This window comes from Anastrepha obliqua, chromosome 4 (assembly GCF_027943255.1).
Source record: "Anastrepha obliqua isolate idAnaObli1 chromosome 4, idAnaObli1_1.0, whole genome shotgun sequence".
In the NCBI taxonomy this organism is placed as follows: domain Eukaryota; kingdom Metazoa; phylum Arthropoda; class Insecta; order Diptera; family Tephritidae; genus Anastrepha; species Anastrepha obliqua.
Window position 1 is genome coordinate 13,433,052 of NC_072895.1, and position 22,918 is coordinate 13,455,969.

The following is a 22,918-nucleotide window of genomic DNA, read 5'->3' on the forward strand; positions in this document are numbered from 1 at the left end:
TGTAAACCAGAGAATTATAATTGTTGTAGATTGGCTTGTTGTTGGCAATTGAACTGATTATTATTATCATTATTTTTTTTCAAATTTATGCTCATTTAAAATATATTAATTTTAATATTTTTATAATTACTTTTTGTTTCTTCTTTTTTTAATTTTGTTTTTCATTATTTGCGAAATTTTCAAATTAGTTTTTCGCTTGTTTTGCCAAAAATTTTGATTATTTCCTAATTATCATTTACAAAATATGTATACTTTTTTTCCGTAAATTTTATTTGTGGGCTTGCACAACAAAATAAAAATAATAATTTAAAATTTTGATGATTTTTGTTTAGTTTTGTGTGATTAAAAAAATGTTTTTCTTGTTGTTGTTTTCTGAAATGTTTGTGAATATGTGGCAATGTGTTTTAAGATGTAGTATAGTCGATATAATGATGCTTATAAATACTTTACACACATAAAAATTGGTACATGAAGATATGCATAAGGGGCATTCAATAGATACAACATACATACGTACATAGTTACAAATACACACATACAATTGATAAATTTGCGTTTGGGAAATAATACAAATGAGTTTAATAATTATAAAGTTTATGCAGATGATTTTTCTTCAAATATATCCATTGATACAACACATTTTTTATACTCAAAAAAAAAAAACTAAAAAAACACAAAGCGACAAGATTCGCTAAATGCTTGCAAAGTAATGATGATATTGAGTATTAGGATTCTAAGAAAAGATACCAGCAGACTTTTGAAACCTCCAAATAGTGTTGGCTGATTGTGCTTGTATGGAGCGCAACAGCCTCTACTCCCAGGGTAATGAGTTTTGGGTTAGTTGTGAAAATTTTGATCACAAAATAAACAAAAATTTGGTTTTCCTAAAAATGGTTGTCTTAAGATAGGTAATTCCAGACTTCCAAAAGCCTTTTTGCTTTAGAAAGTTCAAATAAAGGGTGGTTAAGTTTCAAGGGCCGGTGTTGATTTTGAATAAAATACAACTTTTTTAGGAAATTATTGTCATTTCTCTTTATTATGATATAATATTGGCCGCGGCCTCGGCGGCACACCTCCATCCGATGGTCCAAATTTTCGATGACGCTGAGGCATAATTGAGGTTCTATTCCGTAAATGTGCCGAATTATCTCATCCTTTAGCTTGGTGCTGGCTTATCGACGTACACCTTTCCTTTTAAATAACCCCAAAGAAAGGAGTCCATCGGTGTCGTTGACTTTTAGGTGTGGTTCACATTCGGCCTTTGAAATTTAACCACCCTTTATTTAGTCCATCAAAAACGAATCTTCAGGCACTCAAAAAATTGGGCACATAAAAACAACAAAAAATAACAAGAATTTGATGACGGCCACCCTGCCCGAATGAGTTGCTGTGTGACTACTAGGGCGGTCGGTTTGTGGGGAGGCAAAAAAATCGCCCATTGCTTTGTGAAAATCATATTCTAGGGATCGAAATAAGAAACTTTGCCGAAGGAACCATATCTCTAAAATGAATTCTGATGTCCCCCAATTTGGGTCGAACTTTTTAGTTTCTTTTCTCATGTAAAGGTCAAAAATGGTGATGTTTTGAAATGATTGTATGGGGAACCCCCCAGGGGAGTTCCAGGGGGTGTGCCACTGGCATGGGTGGATCGGCCGTCCAAAGTTAGTGGGGGTCGGTCATACATTTGGACTCGATTGGAGCACTCTAAATGGGTCAAAGTGGGATTTTTCGTTCGAGCCAAATTGGGGGACATCAGAATTCGTTATAGAGGTATGGTTCCTTCGGCAAAGTTTCTTATTTTGATCCCTAGAATACGATTTTCACAGAGCAATGAGCGAGAACAAAAATTTTACGTTATCTTCACCTTATTTCCAGCGCTACTCGAAGTGCAATGAGGCTAAAGAAGGTTGGCCTCTAGTGGTAATCTCTCAGGGCACATGCTAGCCTTTTTAGCAGTTAACCCCGCATTTCTCTGAACTTCGGACAGATATCTCTATCCGCAAACTGGAGTTTGAGGGCCGTGCTAGAGCAATATTTCAAAGTAGGCAGGAAAGCTGTACCGAAGCTGGTACCTTCGTCCCCACTGACGGCTCCAAGATGGCAAAGGAAATCGGAGCAGTGGGTTTCTCTAAATAAGTACATTTATCTTCTTTTTCGTAATTTTTTTAATTGGCGCGATAACCGCTTACTCGATTTTAGCACAATTTAATAAAGCACGTCAGTCGTTTTTTCTCATGCTAACCGGCGCCCATTTATCTAATATATTTTCTTCAAATTTCCGAATACTGCTAGTGTTTTTCAGGCAGAAGGCTTTGCAATCCTGCAGGAATGTAAAATGCTTAGGGAACGCGGGAGCTAGGAAGATATTATTAACATTTTTTTTTTCGATAGTTAAGCTGCGATCAAGGCACTGACGACGCCATGGTTCAGATCCAAATTAGTCGACACCCTTAAAGAGGAGATCAAATCTCTTGGACTTGCAGGTAACATTTCTTCGATCTGGGTTCCAGACATAGGAAAATAGGGGAAAATTAAATTGCTGATCACACGCGGAAAAACTAAGTTTATCATTTCAGAGAAGGAGGCTGTTGAGCAGATTCTCTTTAAACGTCCGAGTTTGGCAGCTAGACGATTAAAGGCACTAGGTCCTCCCTTCTTCGACAACCTCGGGCAGTGCGGCAACCTAAATCCCAAAAATCTTCTCCATTACATCAGCAGCCCTGGCTGGCTATAGATATCTGCCTGTTGGAGGTCTCACAAAGACATCAAAGCGTCGCTTTAGTGCTATTTGATGAGTGTCAGAGTGGGACTTCCATGGGACAACCATTTCACCTACCTACCTACAAGAATTCAGAATGGACGAATGTTGCCCGAGTTAGTTCACCATGCTGGCGTTTAGGATTAATAGGCAGAAAATTTTACGAAAAAAGCCCTCAATAAATGATTTTAAGCAACTTAAATTCAACCAAATTAGAAACTGCTGAATCCAAGTCAGCAGAATCTGGAATCATAGAAGTGATGATACCATTCGGTTTGCAGTTATAGTGCGATGCTAGACTGTGCTCAGTTTGTATTTTTTTTTTTTATTTTTATGTTTTGCGAAATTTTTTTAAATTTTTGATTGATATTGCTTTTTTTTTGATATTGCAAATCTTATTCACACTACATTTTTTTTTAAATACTTTAAAGCCCAGCACACGACAAAGTTTATATGAGGAGGTTTGCAGACTGCTGTATCTTCTTTCGCAATCATTGAATTTATTTTAAATATGCAAGTTTTACATAAAAAATCGATAATCAAACTGACCACACAGCGATAAGATTTTTTATTTAAAGAAAAAAAAATTATCCTATATAAAATTCACACTAAAAAGCACATCAGCATTGATGACATTGAACACAAAATGTATTAACAAATAAGTTCTTTTACACATACATATAAATACACATATTATGTACATACATATGTATACATGTACTGCCTTTGCTGGGCACATCGAAAAAGTAGATGACATACAAACAATGGATTTGAGATAAATATTTTTACACCGAAAATATAAGAGACTATGAATGCATTGCTTCAGTTTTGAGAGAAATGAATGAGTTTCAATTAAGGCAAAATGCTTGAAAAGTGAGCAAACGAAGAAATGATGATAAATAGAATGAATTGAGAAAATGTCACAAGGGATCTGGATTTTATTTACTGTTAAAACAGTATCAAAAATCATACCAGCTCAACATACAAACTTAATTAAAAAAATACATATGAATATATATATGTACATACAAACATACATGCATATGTATGCCTAGAGAATTTAAGATGCTCTGGCTATGGAACACGACTAAAATAATTCAAGATACTCGTAACGATTGATGGGTGAATATGGATTAGTGAGTTTGCGGTTAGATTAGTACAACATGCATTTCAAATAAAATATTTATAAATCATATAAATCATGTACATACAGATTTCGGGTGGTTCACAATAATTCGAAGTACTAGAGATTTTTTACGACTACTCGTATATTGAAAAAGAATGTTCAAGATTTTTCTTTTAAAATCGGTTTTTATATGTAGTGGTGTCGCAAAGTCAATGAAGTTTCTTTATAATGAAGAACTTTGAAAATTGCAAATAGAATCGCTAAAAAACTATATTTTTTCTTAAATGGGAAAGATGTTTAATTTTCAGAAATTATCAAACTGTGAAATTTTATTATTACTCAAATCGATAGAATCGCTAAAACTTTAAAATGCATTTTTTGCCCAAAAAAAAATTTTTCAAAAAAAAACTTCCCAAAAAAACATTTTTTCCCAAAAAACAACAAAAAAAGCTTTTTCAAAAATAAAATTACAAAAAAACAAGTTTAGAAAATTTCAAATTTCAATTTTCAAAACAAAAAAAAAAATTCCAAAAAAAACAGGTTTTCCAAACAAAAATTCACAAAAAAAAATTTAGAAAACAAAAGTTATTTACAAAAACCATTTTTTTAATAATAAGAAAACGACATTCGTCTTCAGAAATGGTCAAACTGTGAAACTGTTTAGAAAACTTACTGAAACCAAATCTGTGGAATAGTTAAAAATTAAAAATAATTTTTTCCAAAAAGCTTTTATACACAAAAAAAACCTATTTTCCAAAAACAGATATTTTTTCAAAACAAAAAGCATTTGCAAAAAAAAACATTTAAAAAATAAGAAAAAAACCATTTTTCCACAAAATAAAAAAAAAATTCCAAAATAAAAATTTTACAGAACAAAAATTGTTTGCAAACAAAAAACATTTTTCCAAAACAAGGATTTTCTCAAAAAAAACAAAAAAAAAAACAATTTCACAAAAAACAAAAATTATACAAAAAAATTTGTTTCCCAAAAAAAAAATATACAAAAATTAATTTCCAACAATAAAGTTTTACAAAAAAAAAAATATTACAACAAAATATTGTTAAAAAAAACATTCGTTTTTAATAATAATATGAAAGCAATGTTCATGTTCAGATATGGTCCAACTGTGAAATAGTTTAGGAAACTTACTGAAACAAAACCGGTGGAATTGTTAAAAATTAAAAATAAATTTTTTCAAAGACAAATATTTTTTCAAAAAAAAAAAAAAATCCAAAAAAACATGTTTTCGAAAAAAATGAAAAAAAACATTTTTCCTCCAAAAAAAAAAATGTCCACAAAAAATTTTACTGAACAAAAACTCTTTACAAACAAAAAACTTTTTTTCAAAAAACTTTTTTAACAAAACAAAACATGTTTTCCAAGTATTTTTTCAAAACAAAAAAAAAATCTCCTAAAAAAAATTCAAAAAACAATGTCACAAAAAAAAAAAATTATGCAATAAAAAAAATTTTTCCCCAAAAAAGAAATTTACAAAAAACAATTTTTACAAAAACAAAAATTTACAAAACAAAAAATTTAGAAAAACATATTGTTTAAAAACAAACGTTTTTTTTTTAAATAAGAAAACGATGTTCGTGTTCAGAAATGATCAAACTGTGAAATTTTTAAGAAAACGTACGGAAACAAACTTGGAAGAATCCCTAAAAATTCATTCATTTTTTTCCAAATTTTTTATATGTACAATCACTAGAAAAATTAATGTCTTTTTAATGGAAAAGCGCTGTTTATCTTCAAAAATTAACAAAGAATAAAACCTTAATCTGGAGCATAATATTATTTTTTTAAACTGTAAGTAAAAAACTAACACAACCGGTAATTTTATGTTGTCATTTACCAGTATTTATGAGCTTACTGTTATTCATTGTTACAAATGGCTATATGTGCACTGGGACCCAAAAAGATACGAGTATATTGTGCAGGTAATTTTTTATTTGTATTTATTTATTGAAAAGAGTAATAATTATAAATAATTATTCCACTTAAAGGTAAGAAAAAAAGGAACAAGCACTGGCTGCTAAGGCCTTCGGCTATTGTTTTAAATGGTTAATACTATATATCAAGACGAGAAAAGGAAATAATTATATTATACTAGGTTTATTATACGCTAGATTCGAGATAAAAATATATTATATTATATCTACACTAGAGAAGATGAAGATAGTACAATAGAAGGTATGTGGAGTTAACCACTACTATACACACCAGATAACTTAGAAGTCTATGAATTTAAATGTTTAATTTACAGCAAGAAACGAATTGGTTTATGATACCAATATTATAGTCCGTTGTCTGCTTCAGAATTTCAGATGGTTTGATATTTTTAAACACCGATGATCTAATATTTTGTATTCCTGAACATATTCCATGAAGTGCGATACGGTGAATTCGCTAAATCCACAAAACGGGCACGGGGGTTTCGGCAAACCATTTAGCAAATACGAGTGGGTTGAAATTGTATGGCCAATTCTCAGACGAACAACGGTCTTAATATTCCGGCATGAAGAATTTGACGGGTATTGGTTTTTCAATCTCGAGAGATTGAAGGATTTGTAGTGATGTTTGTACTGGTTCCATTTGTTCAGGGAACTTTCATAATTGGTACGCCTTACCAACTTTTTTATATCTTCTGGATGAGTGTATTCGAACATATACAATGGCTCTTTGGTTGCCTCCTTAGCTCTACTATCGGCCTGTTCGTTACCTTTGATGCCACTGTGACCCGGGACCCACATAAGTAGGTAATTTAGTCTGCGTCGTGCCATTGCTAGGCAGTCGCATAGAACATGTCCTTGTGCCTCTTTACGGAGTCAATAAGAATAATTTTCTACCTTAAGCTGATGGCCTAGACGCTAATGCTTTTAATTCATTGTGATTGTAATTCATTACTTTTCCAATTTTTAAATAAAAAAAAAATTTCTACCACACCAATTTTTTCATGTGGTCATTAAGTTTCCATTTCCAACCATTTCACCTATCTAAGTTTCCACTGTCCTATAATAAAATTTTGTCAACATAAAGTTTTATGTAATTCCTGCTGAGGTTTAGGATTAACTCTACCTTTATACCAATTTTTCTGGACCAATGAGTCTTTTTAACTGCTGCATGCCTGTTTGGGCTCCTCAGTACTTGATTAGGTCTCATTGTTTCTGCTCACGCAGAAAAAGTTAGAAAATATCTAGTGATTTAAGAGCTGTTTGTCTGTCAGAGAGAATGTTGATATTGACACCATGCGTGCCTCTTCGAAGAGATTCTCTGACACATAGCTCTAACGAGTGGACGTCCGCCTGTAAAAGGTAAGTCGTTGTCCCTATGGCAATTGTCTTCTTGAAGTGTGGTCCGACAATTCCTTCCCGGCACCGTCGACTTCCATGTTTTAATGATATTTTATTATTTCTCCACGCTGAGCAATCACTGTTCGTCACCACCTTGAAATTCTTGGAGAATTCGTGTTTTCTTTCATCTTTTCATAGACCGTCAGGCACAGAGTGTTCAGGATTAAACTCAGAATTCTTACATGCCCTGTAAGATTGCCTTCTTTAAGATGAAATGGATTAAGAAGCTTTAGAGCTCCACTAGCTGCCGACCATTTGGCTGCACGATGGAGTGGAATGAGTACAGTAACTATTTCTAAAGCCCTTGGGGGCAAGTTTGCATTGGTTCCGTTACTCTCAGACAGGTTATTGTTAAGTGCTGGCTTATTAAGTGTTATTTGAGTCTTAATTTGGTCTACTTTCGGCCGCCATACGAATGTGGCTTACCTAGTGACCCGGTAAAAAATAAGAAGTTCATATAATTTTTTGTGGGATAATCATCTAAATTTTATAGCTTAATAATTTCTGTCAAGGAATATGTTTGCCCATTGAAAAACTTTCATTTTTGCTATTTTATATCAAATTTGCGACAAAAAAAAAACGCTCAAAAATTTAAGAAACTTCATTCGCTTTGCGCCAGCATTAAATTTGAATAACGATTTCCAAACGCAGCATACCAGATGTCTTTTTTTTTAATACAGAAAAATGTGAGTGGTGTTGTTATAAGAAATTTTTAGTCCATCGAGTTTATGTGTACCACCCTAATGTAAAGTTTTACTTTTTTTGTTTTCATTTTTAAGCAGCGCGCTCGAAGAACGAGCTAATAAGGGATGAGTAATTACAAAATATCGAGCATAAAAAGTACATTTCCACTTCATGCTTTGTGTTAAAGCGGCGATGGAGAGTTAAACCAACAACGTGCCGAAAAAGTTATATACAAATGCAAATGTGAGTTAGTTAGCTTTCTACAAAGTTATATACATAGCAAAGCATGCGGCATTTGGGGTGATCAGCAAGTAAGCGCTGAGAGTTTGCAAGTCGAAAAAAGAAATATAATAACCAAAGTATTTTTAATTGCAATGCGATGCCATTTCCAGCGCTTACTGGCTGACCAAACCCAAAAAAAAGATTATTTTTAATTTTTTTCTATTATTATTATTTTTTTTTTTTTTTTTGTTAAATTACAAAATTACATATGTATGAGTCGGTGAGTAATGTTTGTTGGAAAAAAATTAAAAACAAATAATTTTAAAAGTGAAACCCACAAGCAAGTTTTTTGGTCAACAATTAGATAGTTGTTTTTAATTACATAAATATTAAAATTAATAAGTAGATAAATTGAGGAAGTATTAAAATACTTCTTAAATAAATTTAATTGTAAAAAACTACGAAAAAAATAATTTTATACGAATAAGAAATTTCATTTTATTTCTCTTTTTTTACTGCCATTAAATAAAGTGTGCATTTGGTTTGTAGCAGATCTCGACTTTGGTGTTTATTTTAATAATAATACATGAATTTTCGAAAATTAAAAAAGATCACTCACCAGGTGATATCTTTAATTTGTCTCTCTGCTTAATTAGAACGCGTGAGCCTGGCAAAAAAATCTGCTCATAAAAACCTATTTAACGTTCGGAGTCGGCTTAAAACTGTAGGTTCCTCCATTTGTGAAACAAAATCAACAAATAGGAGGAGGAGCTCGGCCGAACACCTAACAGAAGTGTACGCGCCAATTATTAATTTTTTATTTAAGCCTGATATTGGTTGCCGAACACCATTTCTTCCGAATGGGGCTCTCGGGTTATTTGCAAAACAAAAATAAAAAATAAAAAAATAGACAATGGCTCACACTTTATCAATTATACGAGGTAGCACCAAATTAGTTCAACAATTTTATGTTTGAAGAACATTTTTACTAAATAAAGAAAAATGATTTTGAGTGATGGAAATCTTTATTTTGACTCTTCCACGCTCCATTGGCCGCCTGTTTCAATACTCCAGTTGTTAGATATCATTGACGAACAACCCATTTGTATAAATTATTATAATAAATATAAATTATAATAAATTATAAACCGTCTTATACTAATTCTTTAAAGAATTTTATTTTTTTAATAAAGTGTGATCGTTTTGTAGAGTTTTTTTGTCAAATCGCGCGTGACTACTATCGCACTAAATACATAATTTTTTTCAGTATTTATTCACATTCCATCGTGGAAAGTCTTACATCTCAACAACGTTTACAAATCGTACAATTGTATAACAAAACTCGATGCTCTGTGAAAAGTGTTCATCGCGCGCTCAGGCCAATTTATGGTGTACATAACCGTCCACTGCGGCAATGTATGAAACGGTTTCCTTCGTCTCGCGATCAGATAAAAAATGTATAATTTGCACAGACAGTAAATCGGGAATAGAGGCACTTCTAAACCCGAGGAATAATTCAATCCTCATAGACAATATACGCGATATCCTATATCGCTGCAAAAGCACAAAAAAAATTATGTGGGTTCCGGGTCACGCTGATATCCGAGGCAATCACCTAGCAGACGACCGGGCTAAAGAAGCAGCCAGAGAACCACTGAAACTGTTTACGTATATTACAACGAAAGATATTCGACAGCATGTGGCAAAATACTTCGCTGCTAAACATAATACAGAGTGGAGAAACTACCAACATCATTACAAGAGCATAACCCTACTGCTTTGAAGCCTAACTACACACCAAATTGTTTATGCAGAGATTTAAGAACGTTTACTCGCCTTAGAATAGGCCACACTTTAAAAACACATTGCCTCCTTTTAAATGGTTCCGACAGTCCGAACTCCTCACAATGTAAATCAAGCTCCCTAACTGTTGTTAACATCCTAGATGAATGTCCTGGCTTGGACCGATTCAGAAAAATTTTATTCGGAAATCTTCAACCATCCAACCTTCTTAAAGCTGCCACCTATGAAAACATCAGTGCCATTAACAAATTTCTCAAACTATAATATAATATGTAATATTACAGACATTTAGATACATTTCCATAGACATAAGGTATTATTCTAATATCAGTTTGTAAACCAATTTTATATATAATGTAAGCCGAAGGCCTTAGCAGCCAGTGCTTATTATCTCAGTGTATCAACTATTTATAGCTGGTTCTCTTGTAAATAAATAAAAAATAAATAACCGTCCTACCGACATCACTATTCGGCAAACCACAGTCAAAATTAAGAATAGTTTTATATTACTGGATGATACTCAACCGATTAGGCCACGTACAGCCCGAAGTGAAGAGAATATTGCGGTTGTAAATAAGACTTTTGCCGAAGACCCGGAATAATCGATTAGGCGCCAATATCAACCACTTGGCCTATCTTATGGCACTTCTTGGGCGCAAGGAAATCTTACTTTGAAAGCATGTAAAATACAGCTAGTCCAAAATTTGAAGCCCGCTGATCTTCCGAAGCATCATAAATTCAGTCGTCTGGCTCTTGAAAACTCACCGAAAATGCGCATTTTGGAACCCCAATTTTGTTCAGCGATGAAACTTATTTTTGGCTTAATGGCGACGTCAATAACTAAAGCTGAAGTATTTGTGCGGAATAGCAGCCGAAGCCATTCAAGAGGAGCCATTACATCCATTGAAAACTACCTTTTGGAGCGGTCTATGAGCCATATTTCTTCAAAGACGAGGCTGGCGTTAATGTAACAGTGAATGAAGAACGCTACTGCGCCATGATAAACAACTTTTTCATGTCGAAAATTGAAGCCCGTGATCTCCACAACATTCAGTTCCAACAAGACCAACAAGACGGCGCTACTTGCCATACAGCGCGTGGAACAATGGATTGCCAGCGTCATCGCTTCGGCGAGCAATTTATCTCTCGTCTCGGACCAGTGGATAGGCCACTAAATTCGTGTGATATCATACCTTTGGACTTTTATTTCTGTCGGTATATAAAGTCTAAATGCTTTATGGATAACCCAGCTGCGATTGAGGCATTAGAAGCCACGATTTTTAAAGTTGTTCACGAGATACCGACCGAAGTCCTCCCGCGAGTCATACAAAATTGGTGTTTACGTATGGTCAAATTACGGCGCAGTTGCAGCCAACATTTAAAAAGGATTATCTTTAAAAACTAAATGTCATTAATGCTTCTACCGAAAAATATTAAAGATGGCCCAATCAATTCGAATTTTCGTTGTTTTCTTTCAATTCAAAATCCGTTACCTCTAAATATGATTTGGGTTCATAGTTAAGCTATTTTGCTCGTACTTTCCCTTTTATAATTAAGAACTTCGCTCAAAATTTCATATCATAATTCAATTCAATATTTAAATTTTTTAATGCATGAGCACTTAAGTGGAGGTTCTAGTCAAAATCGGCCAAACAAACTAATTTGTTTGTATTGCTTTATTTTCATCCTTAAGGTCTTAAAAATGTGTAGGCAAAAAGATATTTCCCTATCTAATTGATTTTACGAGTTATAGCTTATAAACGAGAGAGCGCGTCGGCCGACAAACAGGTGGAAGCGCGCGCTCAAATTTTTTCTTCATCAAACTTAAAACGCGTTTTTCCCGAAACACCTTTTTTTGCGCGCGGGTCGCGATTCCGCTTCAACTACCACACCGATTTCGACGTTTAGCGGCTCAAATTAAAGCTTATTCAACTTAGGCCCCCAGGAAGGGAAGGGTTTTTTGTGAAAAAAAATTTTTTAAGTACGTTTTTTTTTAACATTACAACAAATGAAAAGAGGCAAAAGAGGTGTGTTTTTTCAAAGGGTTCCACTTTTTTTTAACAAGGGTTTTTTAAAAATCGGAAATTCATAAGGCCCCCCAAATTTCATCTACTTTAAGATTTTTTTTTTGGTTTTTTCATTTCAGATCACTTGGCAGGGCTGTAGAGTGCCCCGCGCACATCGTCCACCGCCGCGCACGACCGTCGTCAGTGAGGAGCTGGCATTTTGTATTATTTTTACTCGAAAAATGTTTGTGAACTTTTTAAAATATAGACAAATAAATGCCACAAAAACTTAAAAAAATACGTATGTACTCTCGTAAAACAAATCATGAAATTACGCACATTTTCGGGTCTTTCGAAACTTCGAAAAATCCATTTTTTTTTTGTACTTTAGGGGGGAGCTTGCTTTAGAGGCTTAAAAAAATCGATTTTTTTTTTTATGCATAAATGTCTTCCCAAACTATCCAAAAATGTGTCCTCAAAATTTCAGAAGCAAATTCACAATACAGAAGAAATTGTGAGCAAGCGTCGACCCAAAAATTTTGACGGGCGATTCCTCGGTTTTTTATGTTTACGATTTTTCCTAACTAGCGGGAAAGATAGGGAAAAAGTTAAACGTCCTATCGAAGCGAGATAACATTAGTTGTATTTGGAATTAAATTCTCGTCTAGTTGAACCTAAAAAAACTTAAGAAAGTTATGATTAACCCACTTGTTAAACAATCTAAAGTGAATTTGTTTTTCCAAAAAAAATTTTTTTTAATTAGCGAAAAATTATTGAATTTCTCACTTTTTGTTTCATTTTCTTGGTTAACCTAGAAGCTATACTATTGTATACTAAAATAATAATTACCTCAAAGGTTTTGGTTTCAGATGAAAATTGCGACCTTCATCTTTCCCGCCGTACGACACATGCATACTCGAGGCACCTCGGCAAAATGCTTGTACCAGGCATAATATGACATATATTTTAATGAACAAATTTGAGAAGACTGTTGAAATATATAACAATAAAACCTAAAAGTTTCGTTTCAATCGAATATCTCTTTCCTTCCCAAAAAAATTCATGAAAAAATCGATTTTGTGAACCCTCTAAAGAAGGCGGGGGGACCCTTCAAATTTACCCAAGTACCTGTAAAATCACACTTGTCAAGCCGCACGCCACAAATTGGACCAGAAGCACAGCCAAACATCTACCAAAGCATAGATGCCACAACCATACAAATATATACTCGTATTTATGTGTGTATGCCTCCAGCTTATGCTCATCGCATAAAGTACCCACGAGTACGAGTTCACTTGTGAGCCGATTATGCGCGCCTTGCCGACAAACTTAAAAAATGCATATCTGTGTTTTTTGCATATTTTTGCAAGTGTATAAGTGTGAATACTCGACATTTGCATAAAGCAGATCAGCACGCGAGCATCGCCAGGAAAAGAAGAGAAGCAACGCCATAAGGCAGCCATTGGCAGTGAAATGCCAAAAAGCGTATAAACTCATGCTTGTATACGTGTGCGGATGTATACAGACTTTGGTTGGGGCTTTTTGCTTGAATGCATGTCAAGGTAGTAGTGAATATAAAGCAGGGGCATCGTGGATGCATACTTGCTTGCGCATAGTTTTTGCACAATTTTTCTTCTTTTTTTTTTATTGCCCCCGTAAATTTCTTCAAAGTTTTTGTACTTTTTTTGTTTTTACTTTTTTATTTTTTACTTCCTTACTTTTCATCTACGCTGCCGCACACACTTTGCCTGCACTTCTTCTTTGACTCCTCTAATCTTTGACATTTTCCTTTCGTATGATTTTCACTTTCGTAGCATGGATTCGTTGTAAAATTGCGATTTCACTTCCGCGCTTTTGTTTGCTTGGATAAAACGCAGCAGCAGCAGCAGCTCAAACGATGAATATTCAAGCACTTTATAGAGATGTGTAAGTATGTTTGCATGTGTGCTTACGCTTGTGCATGCAGCTTTTTGTATGCGTGCGTTTAATAGCGCGACCATCATCTGTAGCCCACGCCGCTATTTACTTGGGGGGGTTATGTAGTTTGTTTTTTAACCACTGCACTGTTAGCTCCTATGGCAGTAGCAGGCGCACAAAAGCAAGCAGATAGCTCGTTATAGCATATTGCAGACGCTGGCGGGGCTATAGTAAGTGCCCAATAGAGAAATGAACTAGCTTTAAATGTTGCAGTTGTAACGACTGCGTATCTTTACAATTAAGCGAGCAACTAGTTATAGCTGAGGCAAGCTTAAGCGGGTTTATTACAAATCTATGCGTACATAGCAACTGTTAAAGAGATTCGTATGTCGTAGTCCACAACTGATCATCCTCATATAACTTTTGGACTAGTTGGCAACTAGTTATAAATTAGTGACCTTTAAATAGTGCATAAAAATGCATTTACGCGCATGATTAACATATTTTAGGATCAATTGACCGTATTCACATCTGCTTCAAACTAGTTGCCGACTGGTCACAAAAGCTCTGTTACAACAGTGATAACCGATCAACTAGTTATAGCTGCGGCAAGCAAATCTGTTCATACTTAGAAATTCGTATGTCGTGATCCACAACTGCTCATCCTCATATAACTTTTGGACTAGTTGGCAACTAGTTATAAATTAGTGACCTTTAAGTTGTGCATAAAAATGCATTTACGCGCATCATTAACATATTCTTGGAGCGTTGGCGTCAATTGACCGTATTCACATTTCTTTCCAACTAGTTGCCGACTGGTTACAAAAGCCCTGTTACAACAGTGGTAGGCAATCAACTAGTTATAGCTGAGGCAAGTTTAAGTTTATCTATACTAATATTATAAAGAGGAAAACTTTGTTTGTTTGTTTGTTTGTTTGTTTGTAACGAATAGGCTCAAAAACTACTGGACCGATTTTAAAAATTCTTTCACCATTCGAAAACTACAGGGTAGGCCATTTAAAGCGGGCCCATCTGGCAACCCTATAACTTTTGACAGGAACGTCAGATCGACTAATGACATAGCGCGTTGGAAGCGTCAGTCCAAGACAATTTTTACCATGGAGCAGTACACTCCAAAAGAACGCGCTGAAATAATTCAGCTTTACATCCAAAATAACTTCTCAATTGTGAAAACTCAACGTGCGTTTAAAAAAAAAAATAAAGTTAAAAGTGCGCCATCCAAAAGCACTTTACAGCGTTTATACGCAAAATTTATTAACCACGGTAGTCTCAGCAATACCAGCCACGCATCCAGACAACGTACACGACGTTCTGCTGAAAATATCGAGGCTGTACGAGCCAGTGTTGAGGAGGCTCCGCGAACATCGAGTTATCGTCGTTCTCAGGAATTAGGCATCGCCGGGACAACACTCAGGCGCATAATTCGCATCGATTTGAAAATGTTTCCGTACAAAATTCAAATGGCACAAAAATTAAACCCGGCTGATTACCCGAAACGGCTTGATTATGCCAAATGGGCCGTCGAAACCGTTCGAAATGAACCCGACTTTTGGCAAAAAATCATCATGTCAGACGAGGCTCATTTTCAGTTGAATGGAGGCGTAAACAAGCAAAATTGTCGCTTCTACGCTGCCGAAAATCCTCAATTAGTTGAAGAACAGCCTCTCTTCGATCAAAAAGTGACTGTGTGGTGCGGTGTTTGTGCGGGAATGGTCATCGGACCGTTCTTTTTCGAAAATGAAAATGGAGCCTCTGTCACCATCAATGGAGAGCGTTATCGTGCCATGATACGCGATTTTGTTATGCCAATCATCGAAGAAAATGACATGGAAGGCTACTGGTTCCAACAGGACGGGGCTACATGCCACACTTCACGCGCTACAATCGATTTTTTGCAGCCATTGTTCCCTGGAAGGTTGATTTCGAAAAATGGTGATTTTCCGTGGCCACCGAGATCACCAGATTTGACGCCACCGGACTTTTATTTGTGGGGTTATCTGAAATCCAAGGTATACATCAACAAGCCAAGGACTCTAACTCAACTTAAAAACAATATCCGACGCGAAATCGCCGCCATACCGGCCGAAATATTGGCCAAAACGATGGAAAACGCCGAAAAAAGGACACATTTGGCCATCAAGGCCAGAGGCAAACATTTGAAGGATATCATTTTCAAAAACTAACTGGAACAAATCTCCTTGAATCAAAATAAATGATTTTTCATATCAACACAAACAAAAATGTTTTTTTCAATGTTTTTTTTCAGAAACAAATGGGCCCGCTTTAAATGGCCTACCCTGTACATTATCCAAGAGTAACATGGATTACATTTTATTTTGGAAAAAAATAGGGTTCCGTAAGATATTTGGATTTTTCGGACACAAACTGAAAAAAATCTCATATATAAAATAAAGTCAACTTTTTGTGTGTGTTCGCTAACCGGCCGTGTCTGCACCGAATTAAACCAAACTTACACACATTGCTAAGAAGGTATTGAAGATGGTTTCCGTATAGTTTGGATACCTATTGGTGGATAGGGCTCGAGATATAGGTCAAAACGTGGACCCGGGTAACCTTCGGATGTGTATGTACAATATGGGTATCAAATGGAAGCTGTTGGTGAATGCTTTAGTTCAGAGTATCTTTCATGCCGCTCCGTGACTAGGGTCTCGAGATATAGGTCAAAACGTGGACCCGGGTAACCTTTGGTTGTGTATGTACAATATGGGTATCAAATGAAAGCTGTTGATAAGTGCTTTAATACGGGGTAATTTTCATACCTATTGATGACTAGGGTCTGGGAATATATGCCAAAACGTGGACCCGCCGTGTCCTTGCACCGAATTAAACCAAACTTATGCACATTGTTAAGTAAGTATTGAAAATGGGTTTCGTAAAGTTTGGTTGTAATTCGGAGCAGTGGCAACGGGTACAGCGTTCTTTTGAGCCAGCCATAATGTCGCTTACTTTTTTAACGCTTGGGGCGGAACTGAACTGTCAAATTGACAGTGTGAGTGACAATGTGTCAATATTTCTTTCTGATTTGGATGCCATAAGGAAAAAACGTAAGTGCAACATGTAAAAATTGTTTGTGAATTTTTTTGGTGTGGATTTTGGAACAGTGAATAATTTCTTACGAAATTTGAGAATTTAATGTGAAATCCGAATGAAATTATGTGTTCGTGGAAAAAACAATTTTTTTCGTTTTTTTTTTTTTGAAAAATATAAATGGATAATGGTTAAAAAAGCTCCAATGCTTAATAAAACATATAAATTGAAACGAAAAATTCATGGATGATCAGGAAAAAGACGATTGTTTCTTAGTTATTCATATGCGTTGATTTGAAATTTAAAAACAATCTTCTTTTTTCCTGATTTTCAATTTATATTTTATATTTACTCAAAAACAAATAGAAAAACAAAAAATATTGTTTATGCCAAAGCGCTTGAATAAAGAATAAAGAAATAAATAATATGAAAACCATATATTTTCTGTTCTAAACCATATCTATTCTATTTTAGTGTGCCCAGCGAAGGGGGCCGGGTTTGCTAGTTACAAATATATTCATAACTAGCAAATTGTTAAAGAAATTCGTATGTCGTAGTCCACAACTCATCATCCTCACATACCATTTAGAATAGTTGGTAACTAGTTATAAATTAGTGACCTTTAAGTTGTGCATAAAAATGGATTTACGCGCATTATTAACATATTTTTGGAGCGTTGGCGTCAATTGACCGTATTCACATTTCTTTCAAACTAGTTGCCGACTGGTTACAAAAATACTGTTACATCAGTATACATTCTCTTCAATCAAAATGTATGCATTCGTTATTTAATGTGTGTGCCAATATTTACCAACCCAAGCTGTGCCAACACAGATACCAGAAGCAGCCTCTTTGAATAGCTGCAATGGCATATCACTCATACGCAGTGTGTGGGCTATGCTTAAATGCTCAAACATATGTATATATCATACATAGAATTGTAGCACTATGCCAGCTGCCATGTGAAAGGTGCAGTGATGCATAGCGGTACGGTTTTTAAGAAACGCATTAACTGATTTTAGCTGTTTTGCAGCATGGCCCAATAATTCATGGCCTACAATAGAAATATTCACATTTTTTGCGTAACCAGTATTCAAAGAAATGCTGCTGGTACTCGTATAACTGCAAATAACAAGAAAATTAAGTCTTTTCTTAAGACTTCATAATTTCGTATTTCATGCTCAGATGCTACTAATGTTGAGTTACGTTATTTTTGGTTTATAAGCGCGCACATAACTATTAATGCAGCCTACATAAGTGACAAGTGCGAGGATAAGTGCTGAGACGCACAGCTGAAGGACTTTATGCCATTAAGCAGTGACTACGCCTGTGAACTGCATGTTTGGAGGCAGCATACGTGCATACATACATACACATATACATACATACGGCATCTGCCTCGGACAAACTTGAAATTTTGAGTTGGGTGTGATAGCCCAAAGGCTGCTTGCTGCTCGCTGCTTGCCACTGACTGCTGCTGATGATGAGCATATTTTTGCGCATTTCACTTGAAAATGTCCAACAACAACGAGCACAGCGAGCACAAATAATAGGCTTGCGTGACTGTGAAATGCGTAGCAATATATATATGTATGTTTCTTCTATGTAGAAAGATAGTTAGCTGCCTGCACTTGAATTGATTTGCTAAGCAGCATTTGACTGTCACAAAAGCTGAATGCATGCATACAAAGTTCAGCTCCACGAATATGCACTCGTATGCAACCTAATAACTTTATTTGTATGCATAGATATCAAATTTATTTGTGTGTATGAGAGGAGATAGATTTATCTAGTCAACTTTTTTGCCAGATGTTTCGACAAACCGAGTATACAATAAATGCAATGTCAGTGGCAATGAATATAAAAATTCAACGACTATGTAAACTATGCTCTACTGCGGCGGGTGCCTCTGTCTGTCTTTGGTAGGGGTTGTGCATGTGAAAAGTGTTTGGTTTGACACTAATGTCAATATGAAGGTGAGTGATGTCAATAATGCTGATGTTAGATGGTGCACATCACTTCAGGGTTATTATGTTTGTTTTGACAGTGGCATTGAATGGTTGGTTTTCAAATCTTTCATTTTCTAACAGCGGGTGGAATATGTGTCATTAATGTGACGATGTTTTTAAAGGCTTACATATAAAATTGTTGTATACTTCGTAAAAAAGCAGTTGCCATAGTGCCACCATTGTTAAATTTTGCAATCATATTTTTGCTTTGTGTAACTTGAGTAAGCTTGGATACCCTTGAAAAAGTTTATCGTAATGGTACGGCTTTGAATAACTGAGCGAACGCTTTAAAAGGCAGACATTTTTAGGGTTTAGTTTGCTGTAAAAAATTAATGAGCTTTTCTTGATTCGCTCACCTACAGCAGTAAGAAGTATAAATATCTAAAAGTTTAAGGATAAAAGTCAACGTATACTTAGGGAAGAATCAAAATTGCGTGTTCTGTTACTATCAAATTCAAGCTACTTTTTTATCAAAGCAATGGAATATCACTAAGGTTAAAAATGTGTGGATTTAAGTAACTCGAAAAGCTGCAATTATTCTTAAAGGCTTAATCTCTGACAGCGCTCAGACATTGAAAATTACAAAAGCTTATGTGAAGTGCTATATCTCTATATCTACTCCTTTCGAATTTCTTATATTACGTATTGGACTTTTATCCTATCAAATACGTCATTTCTCAAACTCTTCAACCACTTGGTTGGTTGGTTGGTTAGCGTGGTGATTCTTCCAGAATCCAACTAGCGCTTCCACACCATTTTGTTGCCGCAACCTCGTTACCAACTTGTTTAACGGTTATTTACAGCATGACTATGTCCAGTCTGTGCGGTTTAAGAACCTTGTTAGGGTCCTGACGTCTAAGCCAGACAGTTGTTCGAGACCCTAGAACAGCGGTTGACCCAGGGTTAACATTCTGTCCTTCCATAGGGCAGGGCATTCACAGAAGAAATGGAAGATTGTTTTCTTTTTCTCCGTTTGTTTGTTTGCAACTGTGACAGTGTGTGTTGTGAGAGATGCCCATTTTGGCTGCTTGTTTCGCCGACAGACCAAAAGACTATTATAACTACCGTTAGTCTTCAGGCGTCCCGCCGTTTCATGTTTAGGTTGTAGGTGGGCCATAACGTTCTACTAATTTTACATTTCGTCTGGTCTTTCCATCTACATTCCGCGATTCGGAGGTATTTTTGGGAAATTATATTCTTGACTGCACCTAATGGTGTGAATACCGATTCTGCAAGAGCATTATTCATGGCAGATCCACCTCTATTAAGTTTTGTTAAGATTTTGCTAGTAACGCATAACCAAAGAATTGGAAATAAATCTCCCCCCTGTGGAGTGCCTCTGTGGACCTTCTTGGTTATGCTGATATTACCCATATTAGATGATCCTGGTTTCTAACATAGAGATCACCCAATTACTGATGCAATTGTCCCCTCCTAAGTCTATCAACGCCCGTTGGATAGCATCTGGTCTAACATTGTTAAAGGCGCCTGCGATATCCAAGAATGCCGCCATGGCATAATGTTTGTTCTCTAGAGAGCCCTCTATTGTTCGGATTACCTCATGAAGCGCTGTCTCCGTAGATTTGCCTTTAAGGTACGCATATTGGGCTTCTGAGATATATATCTAAAAGCCTTTCAAAGGGGTTTAACAGGAAAGACGAAAGACTGATTGGTCCATAGTCCTTCGCTGATTCATGTCCCCTTCTATTTTTGAAATGAAGACGACCTTGACTAGTTTCCAACTATCTGGAATATGACCTAAATTTAAACACGCTTTAAAAATTTCCTCTAGCCATGGTAGGATACAATCCAAGGTTTCCTGTAACATCTTTGGAATGATCACATCTCGCCCCGGAGATTTAAAGGGTGAAAAAGATTTAATTGCTCATGCAACTTTCTCCTTTGTAGTTATTTCTTTTGTAAGATGCTGTGGATTATATTGGCTCCGCCTTATATTTCCCTTCACACTATCGTGGACACTGCACCCCGGAAAATGCGTGTTCAGCAGAAGTTCTAACGATTTTTCTGTCGTGGCAGTCCAAGTACCATCAGGCTTCTTGACCCAAGAAGCCATTGAATGATCTTTGGATAGGGCACGGCTGAGCCTAGCAGAATCCCTGGTGAATTCTATTGACGAACAAAATTCCCTCCAGCTCTCATTCTTGGCGACCCTAATTGCCTTCTTGTACTATCTCCGCCTCTCTCTGTACAATTCCCACTTACTTGATCGAATCTTGTTTATTTATAATTGGCGCTTACACCCTGTTTTGGGTGTTTGGTCGATTTCCTTCTCCTCTTGATGTTGTTCCACAAACCGGATGGCCTACAATTCTAAGCCGACTCCGAACGATAGAACTATTTTATGATGAGTTTTTTCATCGTACATAGAAATACACTCGGAGTTTTTGCATTGCCCTGTCGTGGGGCGCCCGCTATTAGAAAAAAGTTTTTCCATCATTTGGGGTTTCATACAAAAAGATTCGAATCTACGCGGTTCCGAATGGTAGCCACTCAACAACACATTCGGCTAGCGCGGCCGACTCTATCAAATCGTTTTTGTCTTATTTCAAATAGCTAATGCGTTAAATACCGAAACAGTTTCTGATAATACATCTAACTGTTACATCTACCATGAAATTTTCTTCAAAGTTACCTGAAATTTCACATTCACAAAACTCAAATGCCGAAATATCTCTTTGTGAGGTAAAACGAGTGATGCATTAGAAGTCTTAGCGAAAGATTTATTCGTTTTTATTTCACTTACATTTTTTATAAAAACATAGTTGCTTTTGTAACAAAGATTCAAGTTTTATACTTCGTACTGGGTTTATGAAAAATCGAAAAATTGTCATAAAAATTTGAAACATTAAAAAAAATTAGCTACGCAGCTTTATAGCCAATTCGATTTTGGTATAATAAACATTTTTATTGTCTAGGAAATCTCGTTGATTTTTGATCATTTTTTCTGTTGGTGAAGCGAATTTCCGTCATATGATAAATGCGCGACATTTTTATTTTGGGCGGATAGCCGTTCCAATCGTTGCGCTAGCTCCTTTTAAAGCAAGAATTTTAAATAAACACTTACAATTGCTGGGGCTCAAAAGTCACCTACATCTTGCACTCGTTTAGCTAAAACAGTTTCGCATGCCAGTTGAGCCATAGGTAGGATTTTAATGTAATAATTCGATACCAGCGCCACCTGGCGCAAAAGTAAAAGGTTTATTTGGTTTTGTATAATTTTGATTTCATCATCAGCTTCATTCATGGCCTTACAACGCTGTGCGCGTCAAAGCTTCCTTCGCAATGCTCCTTCAAAGCGGTCGATCTTGAGCTTTTGTTCGTAATTACGAATTCTCAAGCCTTTGAGATCGGTTTCTAATGCGTCAATCTGTAAGTTCCTCGATCTGCCCTGTCATGGTTTTCTTCACGGTACAGTCAGCAGTCTTGCGGGTAATGTGGCCCAGCCATCGTATGGGCTGCGCTTTAACAAATCCGCACAGCTGTCTTGTTCTGAGTAAGTTCGAGATTTAGTTCCGGGTTATATCGGATTCTATAGGTCCCGTCAGCCATTCTTACTTGGCCAAAGATCTTCCTTAAAAATTTTCCCTCATTGTTAGCAATCTGTGCGTAGTCAGCAAATTTAGGAGTCCAAGAGTCGGATAAGAGTTTTGTACATAGTTAACTTTGCACTTTTAGTCAAGAGCCGAGACTTGAACAAATTAAGGTGGGCATAAACAAGTACGTCTAGTAGCTACGTTGATGCGATCCCTGACTGCAAGAGTGAAATCACAGTGAAATGGGAGCATAACTCCCAAATATTTGAAATGTCGCACTGCTTTAAAAGTATAGGCTCCCACAAGAACCTGAATGTGTACCTACGTAAGCCGCCTTGATTTTAACAATCATTTGGTTTTACTCTTTTTGAAAAAGGCCAGATTTAGAATTACTTCAAAAAATGTTGAAGTGGGGA

The 22,918-nt window shown here is 35.8% G+C and overlaps 1 protein-coding gene across 2 annotated transcripts in view; it reads right to left on the reverse strand.

The window, feature by feature from the left end:
- Positions 1-22,918, reverse strand: part of LOC129246305 (sodium/potassium-transporting ATPase subunit beta-1-interacting protein) — a 59,350-nt gene that overhangs the window by 17,429 nt on the left and 19,003 nt on the right. The window lies entirely within an intron of this gene.